The following is a 15,264-nucleotide window of genomic DNA, read 5'->3' as shown; positions in this document are numbered from 1 at the left end:
ACTTCATCATAAGTAACTATGATGATAATATTTTTCTAATCCAAACTCTGTCACATGACCCAAGCAAAACCTTCATTATCTCACCAATAACTAATTTACAGCAAGGCCACTGACTGTTTTTTCTAATCACAGCCTCACTCAGATTTTATAGTGTTTGAAACATACACATTTGGGGGTCATCTTTAAGAAAATGAATCTAATGCCAACAGTACTTTAAAAAGCATCAGATACCACAAACAACATAAAATTAAAAAATATTGCTGTAGTAATTAACTTTCTTTAATGTTTTCCTGTAATGTCTGCTTACTCCTTGATCACCTCTTCTACGAAAATGATTTTTAAAAATCACTTTCTATAGACACAATAGAGTTTAGTCTCTTGTCAAACATAGTAAATTGAAAATTGATTTTTTTCCTTTCTTTCTTTTTTTTTTTTTTTTTGAGATGGAGTCTCACTTTGTCACCCAAGCTGGAGTGCAATAGGGTGATCTTGGCTCATGCAACCTCTGCCTCCTGGGTTCAAGCGATTCTCCTGCCTCAGCCTCTGAGTAGCTGGGATTATAGGCATGTGACACCACATCCAACTAATTTTTTGTATTTTTAGTAGAGATGGGGTTTCACCATGTTGGCCAGGCTGGTCTCGAACTCCTGACCTCAAGCGATTCACCTGCCTCAGCCTCCCAGAGTGTTGTGATTACAAGCATGAGCCACCGCACCCAGCCTATTGATGGTAATTTAGAAATGCTTTTTCAGCTTCACAATTCCTTATTGATAATGTTATGTACAGCTTTAGGATTTCTGTCCAGTTTAGGAAGACTTCTATCAAGTGTCTTTGGAATGTGAATTATACATTTTGGGAGAATTTTCCTTGGTCCCGTTCATTTTAAACCTGCTTTCTCTCCTGCTACTATGTACTATCTGCCAGGCATTTGCATACAAGTTTATATCCTGATTAGGTCTCTGCCCCTGCATATACATGTTGTGAAGCTGGGTGAGCTGATGTAGCTAGGGGTAGAAGCATTCCTGAAATTCATTTCCGCACTGGGATGTCCATCAATAATTTAACCATACATGGAAATGATTGGAAGGAACTGTATATCTCATTAAATCCAAGATAACCATATCTTCAACTCAACTTCCCCTTAATAGGATTCCCCAAATCCCCACAACCTCTCTAATGCCACCCACATGCAGGGAGAGTAGACAGAGTGGAAGGAGGAATAGAAACAGAGAAGCAATTATGTGAAAACCATCTTCAAACTGTAAATATAAGAAGTACAATTGACCATGCAAACACACTATTAGAAACCCTTTCCACCTCCTGGAAGGGCTGTGAAAGGAGCCTGTGCAGTCAAAGAAGACCTAAAACTATGCTTCATTATCCAATGGAAGATTTTCCTCCATGCTTACTGTAGGCATTTCTTCACAGAGCAGAATATTTATTGGATAGGTGTTATCTTTGAAATAGTGTTATACAATTACAGCATTTTAATGTGACAGAGTCATAGGGTTCTATTTTCCCGAATAACACCTTTATTTCAAATATTATCTCTATCAGCTGCTAATTTGTTTTGAAGCATTTGTTCTTAATTTATTTACGCAGGCGTCACCCACGCTGGATACTGTGCTGAGCTCTGCAAATGATCAGCGATATAGAAGAGTTATCCACTACCCTCTTGAAATTGTAGTTAGGTTTATAATAGAGAATACAGAACTTCCAAACTAATATTATCATTCCTTGGAACTCCTAGCTTTTATCTGAGATTTTACAAAATAATGCAGAAAAATCGCTGCTTTCTGAAATGTCTCTTAGTATTTTTCTCAAAAATCAGTGTCGCACTTCTAATAGTCTCTAACATTCTTTATTTTTAAGTGAATTATGCCACATCTTACTACTAGTATGCAGATTTCCCAAGCTGTCTCTCTTTGCTCCATGTAGCTTTATAATTAAATGTTTATGGCTATGTCCCTTGGCAGAGACTAATGAAGGACAAAAATCTTTGAACATTGCTAACAGTCTTAAAATGATGTCTTATTACTAGATCCATGGGGCTGTCTAAGCACCTCATTTTCTTGCAGTGCTTTTTTTCTAGCATTTTCACTATGTTGAAGATATTTTCCTTTTGTATTTATTTCAGATATAATGGTAATCACCCTGGGTCTTCTCGCATTTAAGCTGGTGAAGTGTAAGAAAGGCTGAACTTGAGAGTATGTGTGAGGACTGCTGTGGTGAGATTGTATTCACACAGACTAGAGAATATCAAAAGTTTATCACTAAACAAGGGGGAGAAATGCCAAAGTTTTACCCACTCTTTTTACATTGGCAGTTTTAAATAGTTCTTCACATTAGAAAATAGAACACTTAACCTCCCAGGGAAGTATGTTCCATTAGATTATATCTCCTAAGTATGGAACAATTCATTTCCAGGAAATGGGTACTTGAACAAGAGGCTTTATGAAAGTTATTTTTTCCAGACAAAGTCATATTCCCACTTCCCATCCATTTACAAGAAGCAAAGTCTTAGTAGTGTTATAATGAATAGCTAATCTTTACTTCCATTTATGAAATGTAAGAAATATTCAGATCTAGCCTCAAAGGACGCAGCCATGTAAGCAAGAACAATTAATGGTTTAAGACATAAAGTTCAGAATCCATTAAAAATTGTAATCTGGTCATTAGGTGATGAGTGGCAATAGACATTTAAAAAATGTTTTGAGGCATTTTAAATGACACTAGACTAGACGAGAATAGCTTGTATATAGAATAGTGATTCTCCCCGTTTTTATATCATAGATGCCTTGAGAATTTTATGCAAGTATAGATCCACTTAGAAACATGCACACACAAAAAATTTAGGGGTTTCATTGAACCCTCTAAGTCAATTGTCTATCAGGTTTTGAATCTTTCTTTGTCCTGGACTTGCTTTCTAGTGCTTCTTTCCTTAGGAATCCACATGCAACATGATGACTGTGGAAAACCAAGAACACTTGAGAGTAATGGAATCACATAGCATACTTCTGAATTTCATGAAGCATTGGATTTTGGTATCAGTGAAATCAACTCCTGTATTACCAGTGCCACTGTCTTTCTCATGACCTGGTAAAGGCTTGCTTTGGCCACCGGAATAGCATCTTAACTGTTCGGTCTGTTACCCTTCTTGCATCTTCCACTCCCTGTGACACTGGCTGCCAGAGCCATCAATCCAAAATATTCATCTCACAATTGGAACCCTTCACTGCCACCTCTACCCCATAAGCCCAAGCCCTGTATCATGACCTTTCATCTTGCCCCTGGGTATAATTCCAGCATCTCATCCCACAGTTCCATTTTCCTCATACCCTCATTAGATGCTCAATAATTACACTCCGTCATTGCAGAAACTTTTATAGTACCCTGAAACACAACATCATGATCTATAATCTTCATTCTTTGCCCATTTGCTCAGACTCGGCTTTCATCTCTTGCTCCCCTTGTGAACCATTCCTAATTCTTCAAAACTCAATGCAGAGTTCAGTTCCAGTGGGAAACCCTCCCAGACAGTGCTAATCACTTCTCCCTCTGATTTACGGTATCTTGAGCAGGGATCTAGTGTTGCTCAATAGCAGTCAAATAGATATTTTTGAATGAGTGGATTAATGAACACAGAGAAGGTGGGTTACCAAGCACTTTTTTTCTTTCTTGGGGAACATAGGCTGTCTTGTGAGGTGACAGCACAGAGTACATATTGGGATGCACTAGACAGTTCTAACATGGCCCCATGCTACCACTTTTTGTTTTCACGCCGTTATACAATCCCCTTCTCTAGAGTGTGGGTAGGCCTCACTTCTAATGTATATGATGCAGCAAAAGTGATGAGATGTGGTTACAAAAGAACGACTTCATTCTTGCTTGCATTCTGTCTCTGGCTCTTCTTGCTTCTTGCTCTGTTGAAGCCAGATGCCAAGTTGTGAGCTGCCGTATGGAGAAACCCCTGTGGAAAATAACTGAGAGTAGCCTCCAGTCAATAGCCAGGGAGGAAAGAATCCTGCCAACAATCATGTGAGTGAGCTTGAAAGCAGATTCTTTTTCGGCTGAGCTTTGAGAGGGAAGCAGCCCCAGGTGATATTTTGAATACAGCCTTGAGAGAGATGCTGAGCTAGATAACCAATTAAGCCATTCCTGGATTCTCAACCAACAGAAATGGCAAGATAATACATGTTATTTTAAGCCACTAAGCTTTAGGGTAACTTGTTATTCAGCAATATGTTACCGATACGTGTGTGGTGGGAGATAAGACCAGAAAGACAGTTTGAGTCTACGTGGTGAAGGGCCTTGTATGGCATGCGAAAGAGCAGTAGGCAGAAGAATGTCTTCTCACCACCCACTCCCAAGATGTTCACTTCCCAGTTCCTGAAAACTGTGAATGTATCAGGTCACATGGCAAGGTGGAATTCAGGTTGCTCCTGGAATTAAGGTTGCTAATGAGCTGACTTTAGAATAGGAAGACTAGTTTACATTATCTGGTAGGCTCAATGTAATCACAGGGGTCCTCATAATGTAATCACAGAGGGCCTCAAAGAGGAAGGCAGGAGAAACAGAGTCAGGGAAAGAGACGTGATGATGAAAGCAGAGGCCAGAATATTACAATTGCTGGCTTTGAAGATGCAAATGGGCCATGAGCATCAGAAGAAACACAGTCAGCCTTCAGAAGATAGAAAAGGCAGGGAAATGGATTCTCTCCCAGAGCCTGTAGAAGAAACCCAACCCCTTTTAGCACCTTGATTTTAGTTCATTGATTTTAGACCCATTTCAGACATATGACCTGCAGAACTGTAAGATGATAAATGTGTCTTGTTTTAAGCTAAAAAAGAAAAATAATTCTAGTTCTGCTTTTATTATACCATACTTAAATTTTTGCTGTTTACTTATTTGAATTGCCAACTAGATAGAGAGGGTTTCTTGTGACTAGAAAGGTTTCTGTCTTCAGAGCCCAGCACCACAGCCAGTGCAGTGTGTAGGTGGAAGCTGCAAGGCCGTTGAATTGAGAAGTGCAAGCGCTATCTTTTGAAACTTTCAAAAAAGTCCATCGTATGCTTAATAATAACTTTTTTATGTGGAGAAAAATGAATAGCACATTTTAATTAATTGTGTATCTGGGCATTAAATTAGTAAAATAGCCAGTAGTTTTTGAAAATCATCTGAAGCCAACGTTATAAAATGAATCCTTAGAAGGAAAGAGCATGGATTCAAGTAATATGACCAGAAAGGAGAAGATGAGGGGAAAAAGAGAAAGAAAAAAAAAAAAAAAGACATGTAGATGAGCATCTTTATGTAATAAATTGGCAAATATTTTAAAATATCACCTCTGGGCTGGCCCCAAATCCCTGACATCAATTTAAGGTGCAGGAAGTTGGCAAATTAGTGGTGATTTTTATCTCAAAGAATGGCATAGTTGACCTACTGGAGCTTGCAGATATCACTTCAAAATAACATTTGAGGCATTTTCTAATTCAATTGCTGTAACTACTTAGCAATAGAATCAGATAATCATTATTATTCTAATTTTAAGGGCTATCCTTTGTCTTTCAATATATCTTATTCAGTTATTTATCTCAGACCATTTATTTCAAGAGATGGTTGTTTTATCCATGAAATATAGCAGCTACTTTTAAAACTTTCTACTGATAAAAAGGTCATTCTTGGTATTTCTAGTAAGTACATATATTTATTCTGCTATAACTATAGGATAAATGCCATTTTATTTTGTAGTTAATTATCTCTTTATTTTGACCTTTTCATGTTTCCTGGAGATATTTTCCTTTATGCATTGTTATCTTAAGGATAACAATATTCTAGTTTGTTGAAATAATTAAGTACAAATCACACGACAACAGGAGTAGAAGAAATGCTGCTGCATTGTTAGTAAGGCACTTGTTTCTGTTTTGTTTTTAACATCAATCTTATGTTTTCTCAGTATATATGTTAATTATTTGATACAAAAACAATCAATCACATCACTGAATATAGAAATAGAATTGACATTCTAAAATTCTAGTTGGCTATAACTGGCGTTATTCTGGAAACAGGGTTAATAACAACAAGCAAAACGTGATAATCAAATAAATTTAGAAAAGTGGAAGAATAATATTTGTGGAGTTTCCATGCACCAGGAGAGCAGATTAAGCTTTAGAAGGGGCCTTCAAAATAAATAGCTGACTTTTTTTTTCACATATGTGATTGCATAGATGATATGTGTATATAGGAATATGTGTGTATATATGTATGCATCTATAAATATGAATATATATAATTACATATACATAATATATGTTTATATATAACATAAATAATCTTTTTTATATAATATATGACCTACATTAATATCAGTAAATTACATTATAGTATATGTGTATGTGTGTGTGTGTATATATATATATATATATCTCCAAGAAGAAAAACATCCAAGAAGTAATTAACTTTAAGGGAATGAAGCTTTTTTTTACATTTCAGAAATCAAAGCCTGCAATTATGACTTTAAGATCATGTGTATGCCAATCACCCATGACACTCAGTTTACCTATATAGCAAACCTGCACATGTACCCTGGAAACTAAAATAAAAGTTTTAAAAATGTGCTGCAGTTACTTGATTTATCAGTTTTAAGTAATTTGTTCTTATGAAATGTGAGCAAATGAGGGCACTAAAGCTTTCCCCCTTCTTCCCCCACTCCATCTCCTGTTTCTTTGTTATTGATTCAAATTATTTCTCTATTCCAAAATTCCTGTTGTTATGCTTTAATTTGTCCTTGCAAGCAGTGGCCCAAATCAAAAGCTATTGTACTTTATATGAGGGTTTCTCTCATGCTGTAAAATATTATTTTCTTCCAGAAATGGAGAAAAACATTTGCTTTTACGTGAAAACAAGTAAAATTCATGAAACAAAACGAAACTAAAATAATAATTTCATAATTATAGGGCACTTAAACATGGTAACAGCTTTGTCAGAAGCTGGGTTCTTAGAGGTCTCAGGAAACATCAGTGCCCCGACCTAGAAATTATTTATTTATTCTGTGAATGGCAGCAGGTCCTTTCTCCTCTGAGGGTAGGTTGTCAACCGATATATCTTTGAATCAATACCATTTTGAAGGAGTCACCAAGTTAATTTATCCTTTTAGTGTCTCCTGTATATGGATTGACAGCTAGGCAGACAGCAAGAGTGTAAATCTGTGTTTCTTAAGATAAAATAGTTGGTGGGGAATTCTAGACCACTCTAATTACTATCACTGTAACTTAAACGTAATGGTAGTTTGCCTTTTGATTCAGACTCTGATGGTGTAAAGGGATTTGAAAAATGAAACAAGCTTTCAATTCCCTGTTTACAGAGGATTGAGTTGGCATCACGTAGGCAAAGCAGGGACAAGATTTCAGTAAAACTGATAGAAATAAGACATCTTAATTTCCATTTACCCATAATTATGATTGTCATGCTGATTAATCACAGGCCATGTCTCAAGCTTCTCAGGATTTAGAGACAGGTGAAATTGAAATAATACCTTTGATCAATTACTGAGTGTTAATGATTCTAAATGAAATTGGTCCTCTTGACTCTTTCCTTGTTACACAGGAAAAGGCTCCTGCTTTTTCCTCTTGAGCCTCGTGTTGTTGGAGCATCTGCTTCCACTGGCTCTGACAGGAGCTCTTTCCTTAGGGAGTCCCGTTCTTGCCTTTTTCCTTCTAATTATTCAGAATGTTTCCCTCTTTCCTTTAGCTACCTGCGTCAAGCAAAGCTGTATTCAGTGATTTCTCCTGAGATGACGCTCTGCTGGCAACTCACCATCGACAACACAAATGTGACAAGAAGTCTTCTAACAACTTGAAACTATAAACAAGAAGAAAATATACCCATGAAGCTTAAGCAAAGAGGATGTCCAGGTAGTAGGCTTCCTGATGTTTCAAAGATCTTCCAGAAAAGGGACTTTATTATCTTGCACTCAGTGGGTGCTTAAAATATGCTCTTTGATGATACCAATAATGATTGTTGTAGTTGTGCCTCTTTCAAAGGAAATACAAGGTAATCATTATGGCTTTCCAGCTGCTGAGTTGGGCAGCCTTTCAAATTTGTTTGCTGATTATTCAATTTTCCATAATATTAGCTGCACATGGAATAACCTGGGGAAGTTTAAAATATTGATGCCTAGATCTCATCCTCAGAGATTCTAACTTTCTTGGGCTAGCATGTAGCCAGGACCTTGAGATTTTAAAAACCTCCTAGGTGATGTGTACATGCCAGCAAGGTTGAGAATCATTGTCTAAATTGCATTAGCTGGTATATGCTGGGTGCTTTGGTTCCAGCCCTGTGCTAGGTGCATTACATATGGCATCTTGTTTGCTCAGCAAAACAATGCCATGAAGTTGCAATTATTACCTCCATTTTACACATAAGGAGAACCAAACTCAGACAGGCTCAGTGAATTTTTCAAAGTCACATGGCTGGCAAACACTGAAGGAAGGATTTCAACCAGGTCTGTCCACAGTTATATGCTGCTGACCATCTTCATTGGCAGGTTTTTGGCCAACGTGGAACTCATGGCTGGTTACATGTTGCGCATGGTGTAAGGGAGATTCCTTTGTTGCCAGGAGGTTGAGCTGGCCAGTGTTTAACCACCTTTCCTAGTGATGAGAATTTTCTGGGGTTTCCAAGCTTCTTCCCTAGAAACTGATTCAGCAGTTCTGGATTGGAGGTCCAATAATTTTGTTGTTGTTGTTAGCAAATGCTGTGGCTGATTCTTACTTTAGAGAAGCTGGGGAAGCTCTGGATGAGATGACTGGTGAAGAATTCCATGATGAATTCTCCAAGTCCTTCTAAGGAAAAGCTGGAAAACTCTGTGGTGTGAATCCCAATGAACCAACAGTGACAGGGACAACCTTTATACCATGTTCGTCTAAGTTGCAGGCTCTGCACATTACCTTGGCTCCAGTCTCCTCTTACTGCATCCATCCTAGCAGTGTGTTGGGACCAATGCCTTTTACATACTTCTGGGCCTGCTTCATCATTTAAGTTCTTTCCTCTCATCTCAAGAGCTGATTTTGCTCATCTGTGCCCATCTTACCTCTATGCTCTGTGATGTCAAGTTGATAGCTTGAAATTGGCCATAAGAGGTTTTTATTTTATTTTTTAATTAAAATCTTACAATAGAGTGGTTTTATAGGTACCGACAAGTTACAAAGATAGAAGAAAGATTTCTCTTATACTCTTTGATGGAAGTTTTTACAATATAAATATCAGCAAATGCTAAAATTAGGACTCTGCCCCATTTCCTACACACCATCCTGAAGCCCATTTTTAAATATTTAAGGCACACCACTATTTAAGCATTCAGCACCACCTACAGAGAGTGTTAGCATTGCTGGCTGGAAAAGGAAAAGTTTCATTAGATATTTTCAGATGTTTTGTTTTGGTAAGATTCTCACTTAAAAAAGTACACAAATCTAGGAGAATGTATACTCAAAGGACAGGAGATGGAATGCAATGCTAATTCTACTTGATAAATATTAAACAGTAGTGAACATACTGGGAAAAAAGCAAATGATATCTGTATTTTATATTTTATATATCTAAAGAGAAGAACTGGTAAATTTGATCTGAAAAATTCTATAAGCATCTATTGGCTCAAGCTAGGCCTCTAGGTATAATGCACTTATTTTTTATGAAGTGTTTATATAATTAGAAGCTTCACTGCAACTCGTGATAAAATTTTGCTTCATATTTACTTCATATATTTTAATATTTTAAAATTTCTCTCTTGGAGACTTATGGACTTAGGACTTTTTCAAATATTTTAAGGATTTTATAAAGTGTTTTAATTTAGGAAACAAAAATCATTGCCAATTACAAAAGCCATGTTATGTGTCAAATCAATGTGAGCTTTGCTAAATCTAACTTCTCAGTCAAGAGCAAGGCCAGGTCTCACTCACTCCAGAAAGCATTTCCTGCCCACTGCAGCCAAGAATGTTCCTTCCTCTTTCTGATCTATTACTGCTTTTCCCCACAAATTGTTTATTTGGTACTTAACATCAGAAGACCTGTATTTGCAAGGTTGTCTTTCAGCTGTCTTAAGATAGCTCCTGTTTCATTACAGATCTTTGGCTTTGATATTTATCTTATTATGTGCATTTGTTTCATTTTTCTTGCACAGATTTCCTAGAATCTTAAATTTCCTTTTGTCTTTGGGAGAGATTTAAAGGTCATCTTTCTGTTACCTATTTGGTGATATCCCCTTAGAAAATCTCCTCCTTGTTACTACTTAGTCATTGAGCCAAGGTGGGCTTCAAGGGCATGTGACCTGTGCGGTTACCCAAGACTCCTTGTTCAGAAGAACCCCACACTTGATTTAATGCTCTGCAGTTGTGTCTGAAATTCTTCATAATTTTTGAACAATGGGCCCTGAATTTTCATTTGGCAATGGGCCTGCAAATTATGTAAGCAGTCCTGCATCCAGCTGTTGATCACTTGAGGACATTAATCACATATTTGTCTTTATAAAAACCCTATTGCTTATCATGTGATTAGTGCTCATTAAATATTTTCTGATTGGCTTGGCTTGGTGGCTCACACCTGTAATCCCAACATTTGGGGAGACTGAGGCAGGTGGATTGTTTGAGCCCAGGAGCTCAAGACTGGCATGGGCAACATAGTGAGACCCTATCTCTAAAATACCTCTAAAAGAAAAAATATTTTTTTTAATTAGCTGGGAGTGGTGGTGCACGCCTGTGGCCCCAGCTCCTTAGGAAGCTGTGGTGGGAAGATTGGGCTTGAGCCCAGGTGGTGGACGCTGAAATGAGATGTACTCATACCACCACATTCCAACCTAGGTCACAGTGTGAGACCTAGTCTCAAAAAAAAAAAAAAAAAAATTCTGATTGTATGGAAAAGACTTCCTGCCAATCTTTGCTGACCCCACCCCCCAAAAAGATAGTCTAAGAGCATGTACAATCTCTTTGGAGGTAAAGCATTTCACAGGGGTAATGGGTTTTATTATGTAATTAAATAGTTGATGTTAGCTGTAGAAAAGGAGACTTTTTAGGTAAATAGACATATTACATTATTTTACAAGGTAACTAACATTAAAAGCAACTTTATAATACTAAAAATTAATGGTTTAGGCTTTGTGCATAACTTCAGTAACAATAATTTGTGTTAAAAAATATAATAACAACATAGGAAAATCCAACTGAGATTTCTTGTCTCATTTTCACTTAAGCCTGGAGTTATAAAAACACCAGTTGGCAAATGTAGGTTTTGAATAATCAACTAGCAAAGCCTAAAACATTCCTTAATGTTTGTGAAAGTAAAGGAAAAACAAAAGAAAGGAAAATAATGTTTACTAGAGATTCAAACTGAGCTCGTACTGCTCAGTGGGAAACTTTAATCAGTTCATTATTGTTTGTTATTTTCCTTCACTGGATAAGAGAACAACATTGAAAAATAAAATAATAAGCAAGAGGGTGGTCTTGGGTCTGTATTTGGAAAACCAACAAAACATCCACTAGCTATTTGAAAGCTAAGAGATTCATAAAATTGGGGCTTTAGATCACTGTATTTTAATATTTGTATGTAGAAGTGGTAAGCATGTATGATATGGAAGAAAAATACTCACTGGTATTTAAGGTGCTACATAAAATACTGATCTAAGCAGTTTTATTGATGCGGTATACATACTAATAAAACAGTCTCCTTTTTATAATTGAGAGTTGCATAATTGAATAGCAAGAAATACTTAATCATATAGTTATATTGTTGTAATAGTGTATTGACTTCTTAATGTGGGATATAATACTTTTTTATGTTTAGAAACGTAAAGAAACAAAACTCTTTGATCTCTATATATTCTGATACTGAAGCTATCTATACGTAATAATATACACTTTAGGAACAAATAAGGCATTCCATTGGCAGTAATTACTGTATATTGAGAACTTGCCCCTTCTGACTGAACAGGCAGTTTCTATTCGAAAGGCCCTGGTTACCAAATAGTGAGTCAAAATGTGTTATTTTTATCCACTCAAGTTCCATGCTGAGAAATATTGCAGAGTAAGTGTTCAACAGTGAAGAATATAAAGACTTCTACACTGATGTGTACTTTACCTAAAAAGAAGCTATTTATCTGGCTCTTGCAAGATTTGAGCTTTTCAAGAGTTAGATTTCATGTGCTATTTCTGTAGCTAACTGAATTGAAAGGGGTAGCGTTCTTAGTTAAAAGCTAAGGTAAAATTATAAACTAATTTTTGGTTTAAACATGAGAGATTAATCATATGAGCACATGTAAAATTGATGGAAAATGGCAACTTTAGAAATTAGTTAAAGCTTCTCAAATAAATCATTGCATTCTATTTTAAATTATGATTCATATATACATCAATTTCTTTGTTAAGTTGTAAGTTCTAATGGGCAAGAATAATATCTGCACAATTTTGCATATAGTATAGTTGGTAAAATATATTTATAAAAGGAATTATTGAATTATTATCAATGTGATAAAAACTGGAATAGCATGATTAAGTACCTACACTGTTTAGTAAAGAGAAAAATCAAAACCATTGGCAACATGTGAAAAAGATGCCAACAGAAAAGTTGAAATGTTCATTTGGACTTTCTAGGGATATATTATTATATGAAATCCATTAAGTCAAAGCTTTGCTCATTTCCCCAGGAAGTATATATTCTTTAGAATTTGCAGAAAAAAAAAACCCAATACTAGGTATCTCAGTAAATCAAATCCTCTGGACCACACATAATCTACATGTCAAGCCTATTTTCCCACTGTTGTACATCTGCAATTTATATCTTCTGAATATGTTTGCAAGCCCATAGAATACGTAATTTCAAATTGTGTCTGTAATAGCTACTTAATTTCTAGGGGTCATGCACAAAGTTAGGCTCCAAAGTAGTAGGTTGGTTGCTCACGTGCTAGTGTTGGAATCTTGCTAATTTTCAAGGAAAGCTGATCTGTGCTAAGGCAAAAGTGGAGGGCAGAGTCCAGGCCCGTGAGGCGTTAGGACAGAGGTCTCTTTCTAGCAGGCCCAGGGACATATTATTTCACCCTGTAGAGCAAGAAAAGATAAAGCCTGAAGGCCAGATTTCTGAAAATGCTATATGAAATTTGAAAACAGACTTCCTATGAAATGTAACATTTTCTCATTAAACTAATGACGGGAGAACAGCTGTTGACTTTAGTTCAGTGAGCTTTGGGGTTTTCTCTTATTACATTTTTCATAATATACAAGTGTTAGCGTTAGGATAAAATCTTGGGCTTGCAGTTAGGTGACCTGAATTCAATTCCCTTTGCAGCACTAATAGGCTGTGTGGTTTTCATCAAGCCTTTCCTCTGCCATGCTTCATTGCCACTTATGAAATAGGGACAGTAATAAGGTGTCTTTTAGAGATTTTCTAATTTTTGTTTTAGTTATTCTGTTAAAAGGGAAACAGGTCTGCCACTTTTATTAGATGATTTCTTGTCCTTTTCTAACTGACGCTCTATCTCTAGACACTTGTGTGTTAGTTTGCATATGTGCACACACACCTTTTTTGTGGCTTAATGGAAAATATTTGGGGCTAACCTTCCATGCAAAGGTGCCCCAGTCTTTAAGATCATCTAAAATGTCTTTGTGTAAATCTTTATGTAACATTTTTTCAGTCACAGTGAGTTTATTTGATTTTGCAGTTCATATTCCCTACTCTGCACACACCCTTTGGTCAAATCTCAGTTTGCAGATTATTTTTGCTCACATCAGAGGGTCCATTAGTGTGCTTTGGTTCATAAAATTCTGCATTTAGTTTGTAGGAAATGTTTAGAGAATGTGACCTTTAAAACTAAATCTACCCTGGGAGAAAGGTAACGTGTCAGTAAATCTGTGGTTACACAATAATTTTATTTTTATGAAAAAATTAGACTAATGCAAGTGACTTAATGATTTTAAGTTATGTAAATTTATGATTGTAATTGTATACATTCTATTTCACAGTATGTGAAATAAACTGAGTATTCTATCATTTTTAATTTATTTTATTTTTAAAACCCAATTTGCACTCAAAATGATATGGTGAATTGGAGCAATTCCTCAAAATCTATATTTTTACAGAGGGTAAAAATGGAGGATCTTTAACTGCCTGGTTATTACAGTTAAAGTCAAGTCTTCTGACTAGATTGCACTGTTTTTATCTAAAAAAACCTCAGTGAACTCTATTGTTCTAAACACTTGGTGTCTTCCTGTTGTGATTAAGCTGACCTAGTTCCATTTACTGGGGATTCAACAAAGCTTAATGTAGTGTTGAAGTGGTTAATTTATCAAACATCAATTGCAAATTTAAAAAATAAGGTTAAAATAGGACCTAAACTACCACAAAAAAAGTAAAATATTATCAAAGGCTGTGATGCAGGCAGTGGGCTGATGCTTATGGAACTTTTTGGTCTTACAACATTTCCCAGTATCCTAAAGCAGCTGGCTTAGTAGAATAGTGAAATGGCCTTTTGAACACAGTTACAGTGCCAGCTAGATGCCAATACTTGCAGGGATGGAGAAAGGTGTTTCAGGAAGCTGTATAGGCTCTGAGTTGACATTCAGTGAATGGTGCTGTTTCCCCATGGCCAGGATTCATATGTCTGGAAATCAAGGGGTGGAAATGGGAGTGGTACCACTCACTATTACCCCTAGTGATCCACTAGCAAAATTTTTGCTTTGAGTTCCTGTAACCTTATGCTATGCTGACTAGAGTTCTTAACTCAAAGGGAGGAATGCTTCCATTGGGAGATGCAATGATTTCATTGAACTGGAAGTTAAGACTGCCACCCAGCCACTTTGGGCTCCTTTTGTTTCTGAATCAACAGGCAAAAAAGGAAGTTACTTTGCTGGCTGGAGTTATTGATTCTAACTATCCAGGGAAAATAGGACTGCAACTCCACAACAGAGATAAGAAAGACTATGTCTGGAATACAGGAAATCCCTGCCATTTGATTAAAGTCAGTGGAAATTTACAACAACTCAATTCAGGCAGGACTACTAATGGACCAGATCCTTCAGAAGTTGACAGAAGTCGACATTTGGATCACCGCAACAGGAAAAGAACCATGACCAGCTACCAGCTACAGGCAAAGGAAGTACAGGATAGAGAGTGAAAGGAAGTAGTTGTAAATCCATCTATGACCGCATGACCAGTAACAGAAATGAGGTCTCTGTCAAGTGTTACTTCCTTATTTTGTTATGAATATGTATGTGTATGTGTATAGAA

At 36.5% G+C, this 15,264-nt stretch overlaps 1 long non-coding RNA gene across 1 annotated transcript in view; it reads left to right on the top strand.

The window, feature by feature from the left end:
- Positions 1–15,264, top strand: part of LOC131383800 (uncharacterized) — a 205,753-nt gene extending 190,489 nt beyond the window's left edge. Inside the window, exons 6-7 of the long non-coding RNA XR_009214106.1 lie at positions 7,747–7,910; positions 14,864–15,264. This is a non-coding gene — a long non-coding RNA (uncharacterized LOC131383800). The remainder of the gene's footprint in view (positions 1–7,746; positions 7,911–14,863) is intronic.

Source organism: Hylobates moloch, unplaced genomic scaffold (genome assembly GCF_009828535.3).
Source record: "Hylobates moloch isolate HMO894 unplaced genomic scaffold, HMol_V3 SCAFFOLD_6, whole genome shotgun sequence".
Classification (NCBI taxonomy): Eukaryota; Metazoa; Chordata; class Mammalia; order Primates; family Hylobatidae; genus Hylobates; species Hylobates moloch.
The sequence above is the reverse complement of the archived record's forward strand: the minus strand, read 5'-3'. Positions and strand labels throughout refer to the sequence as shown.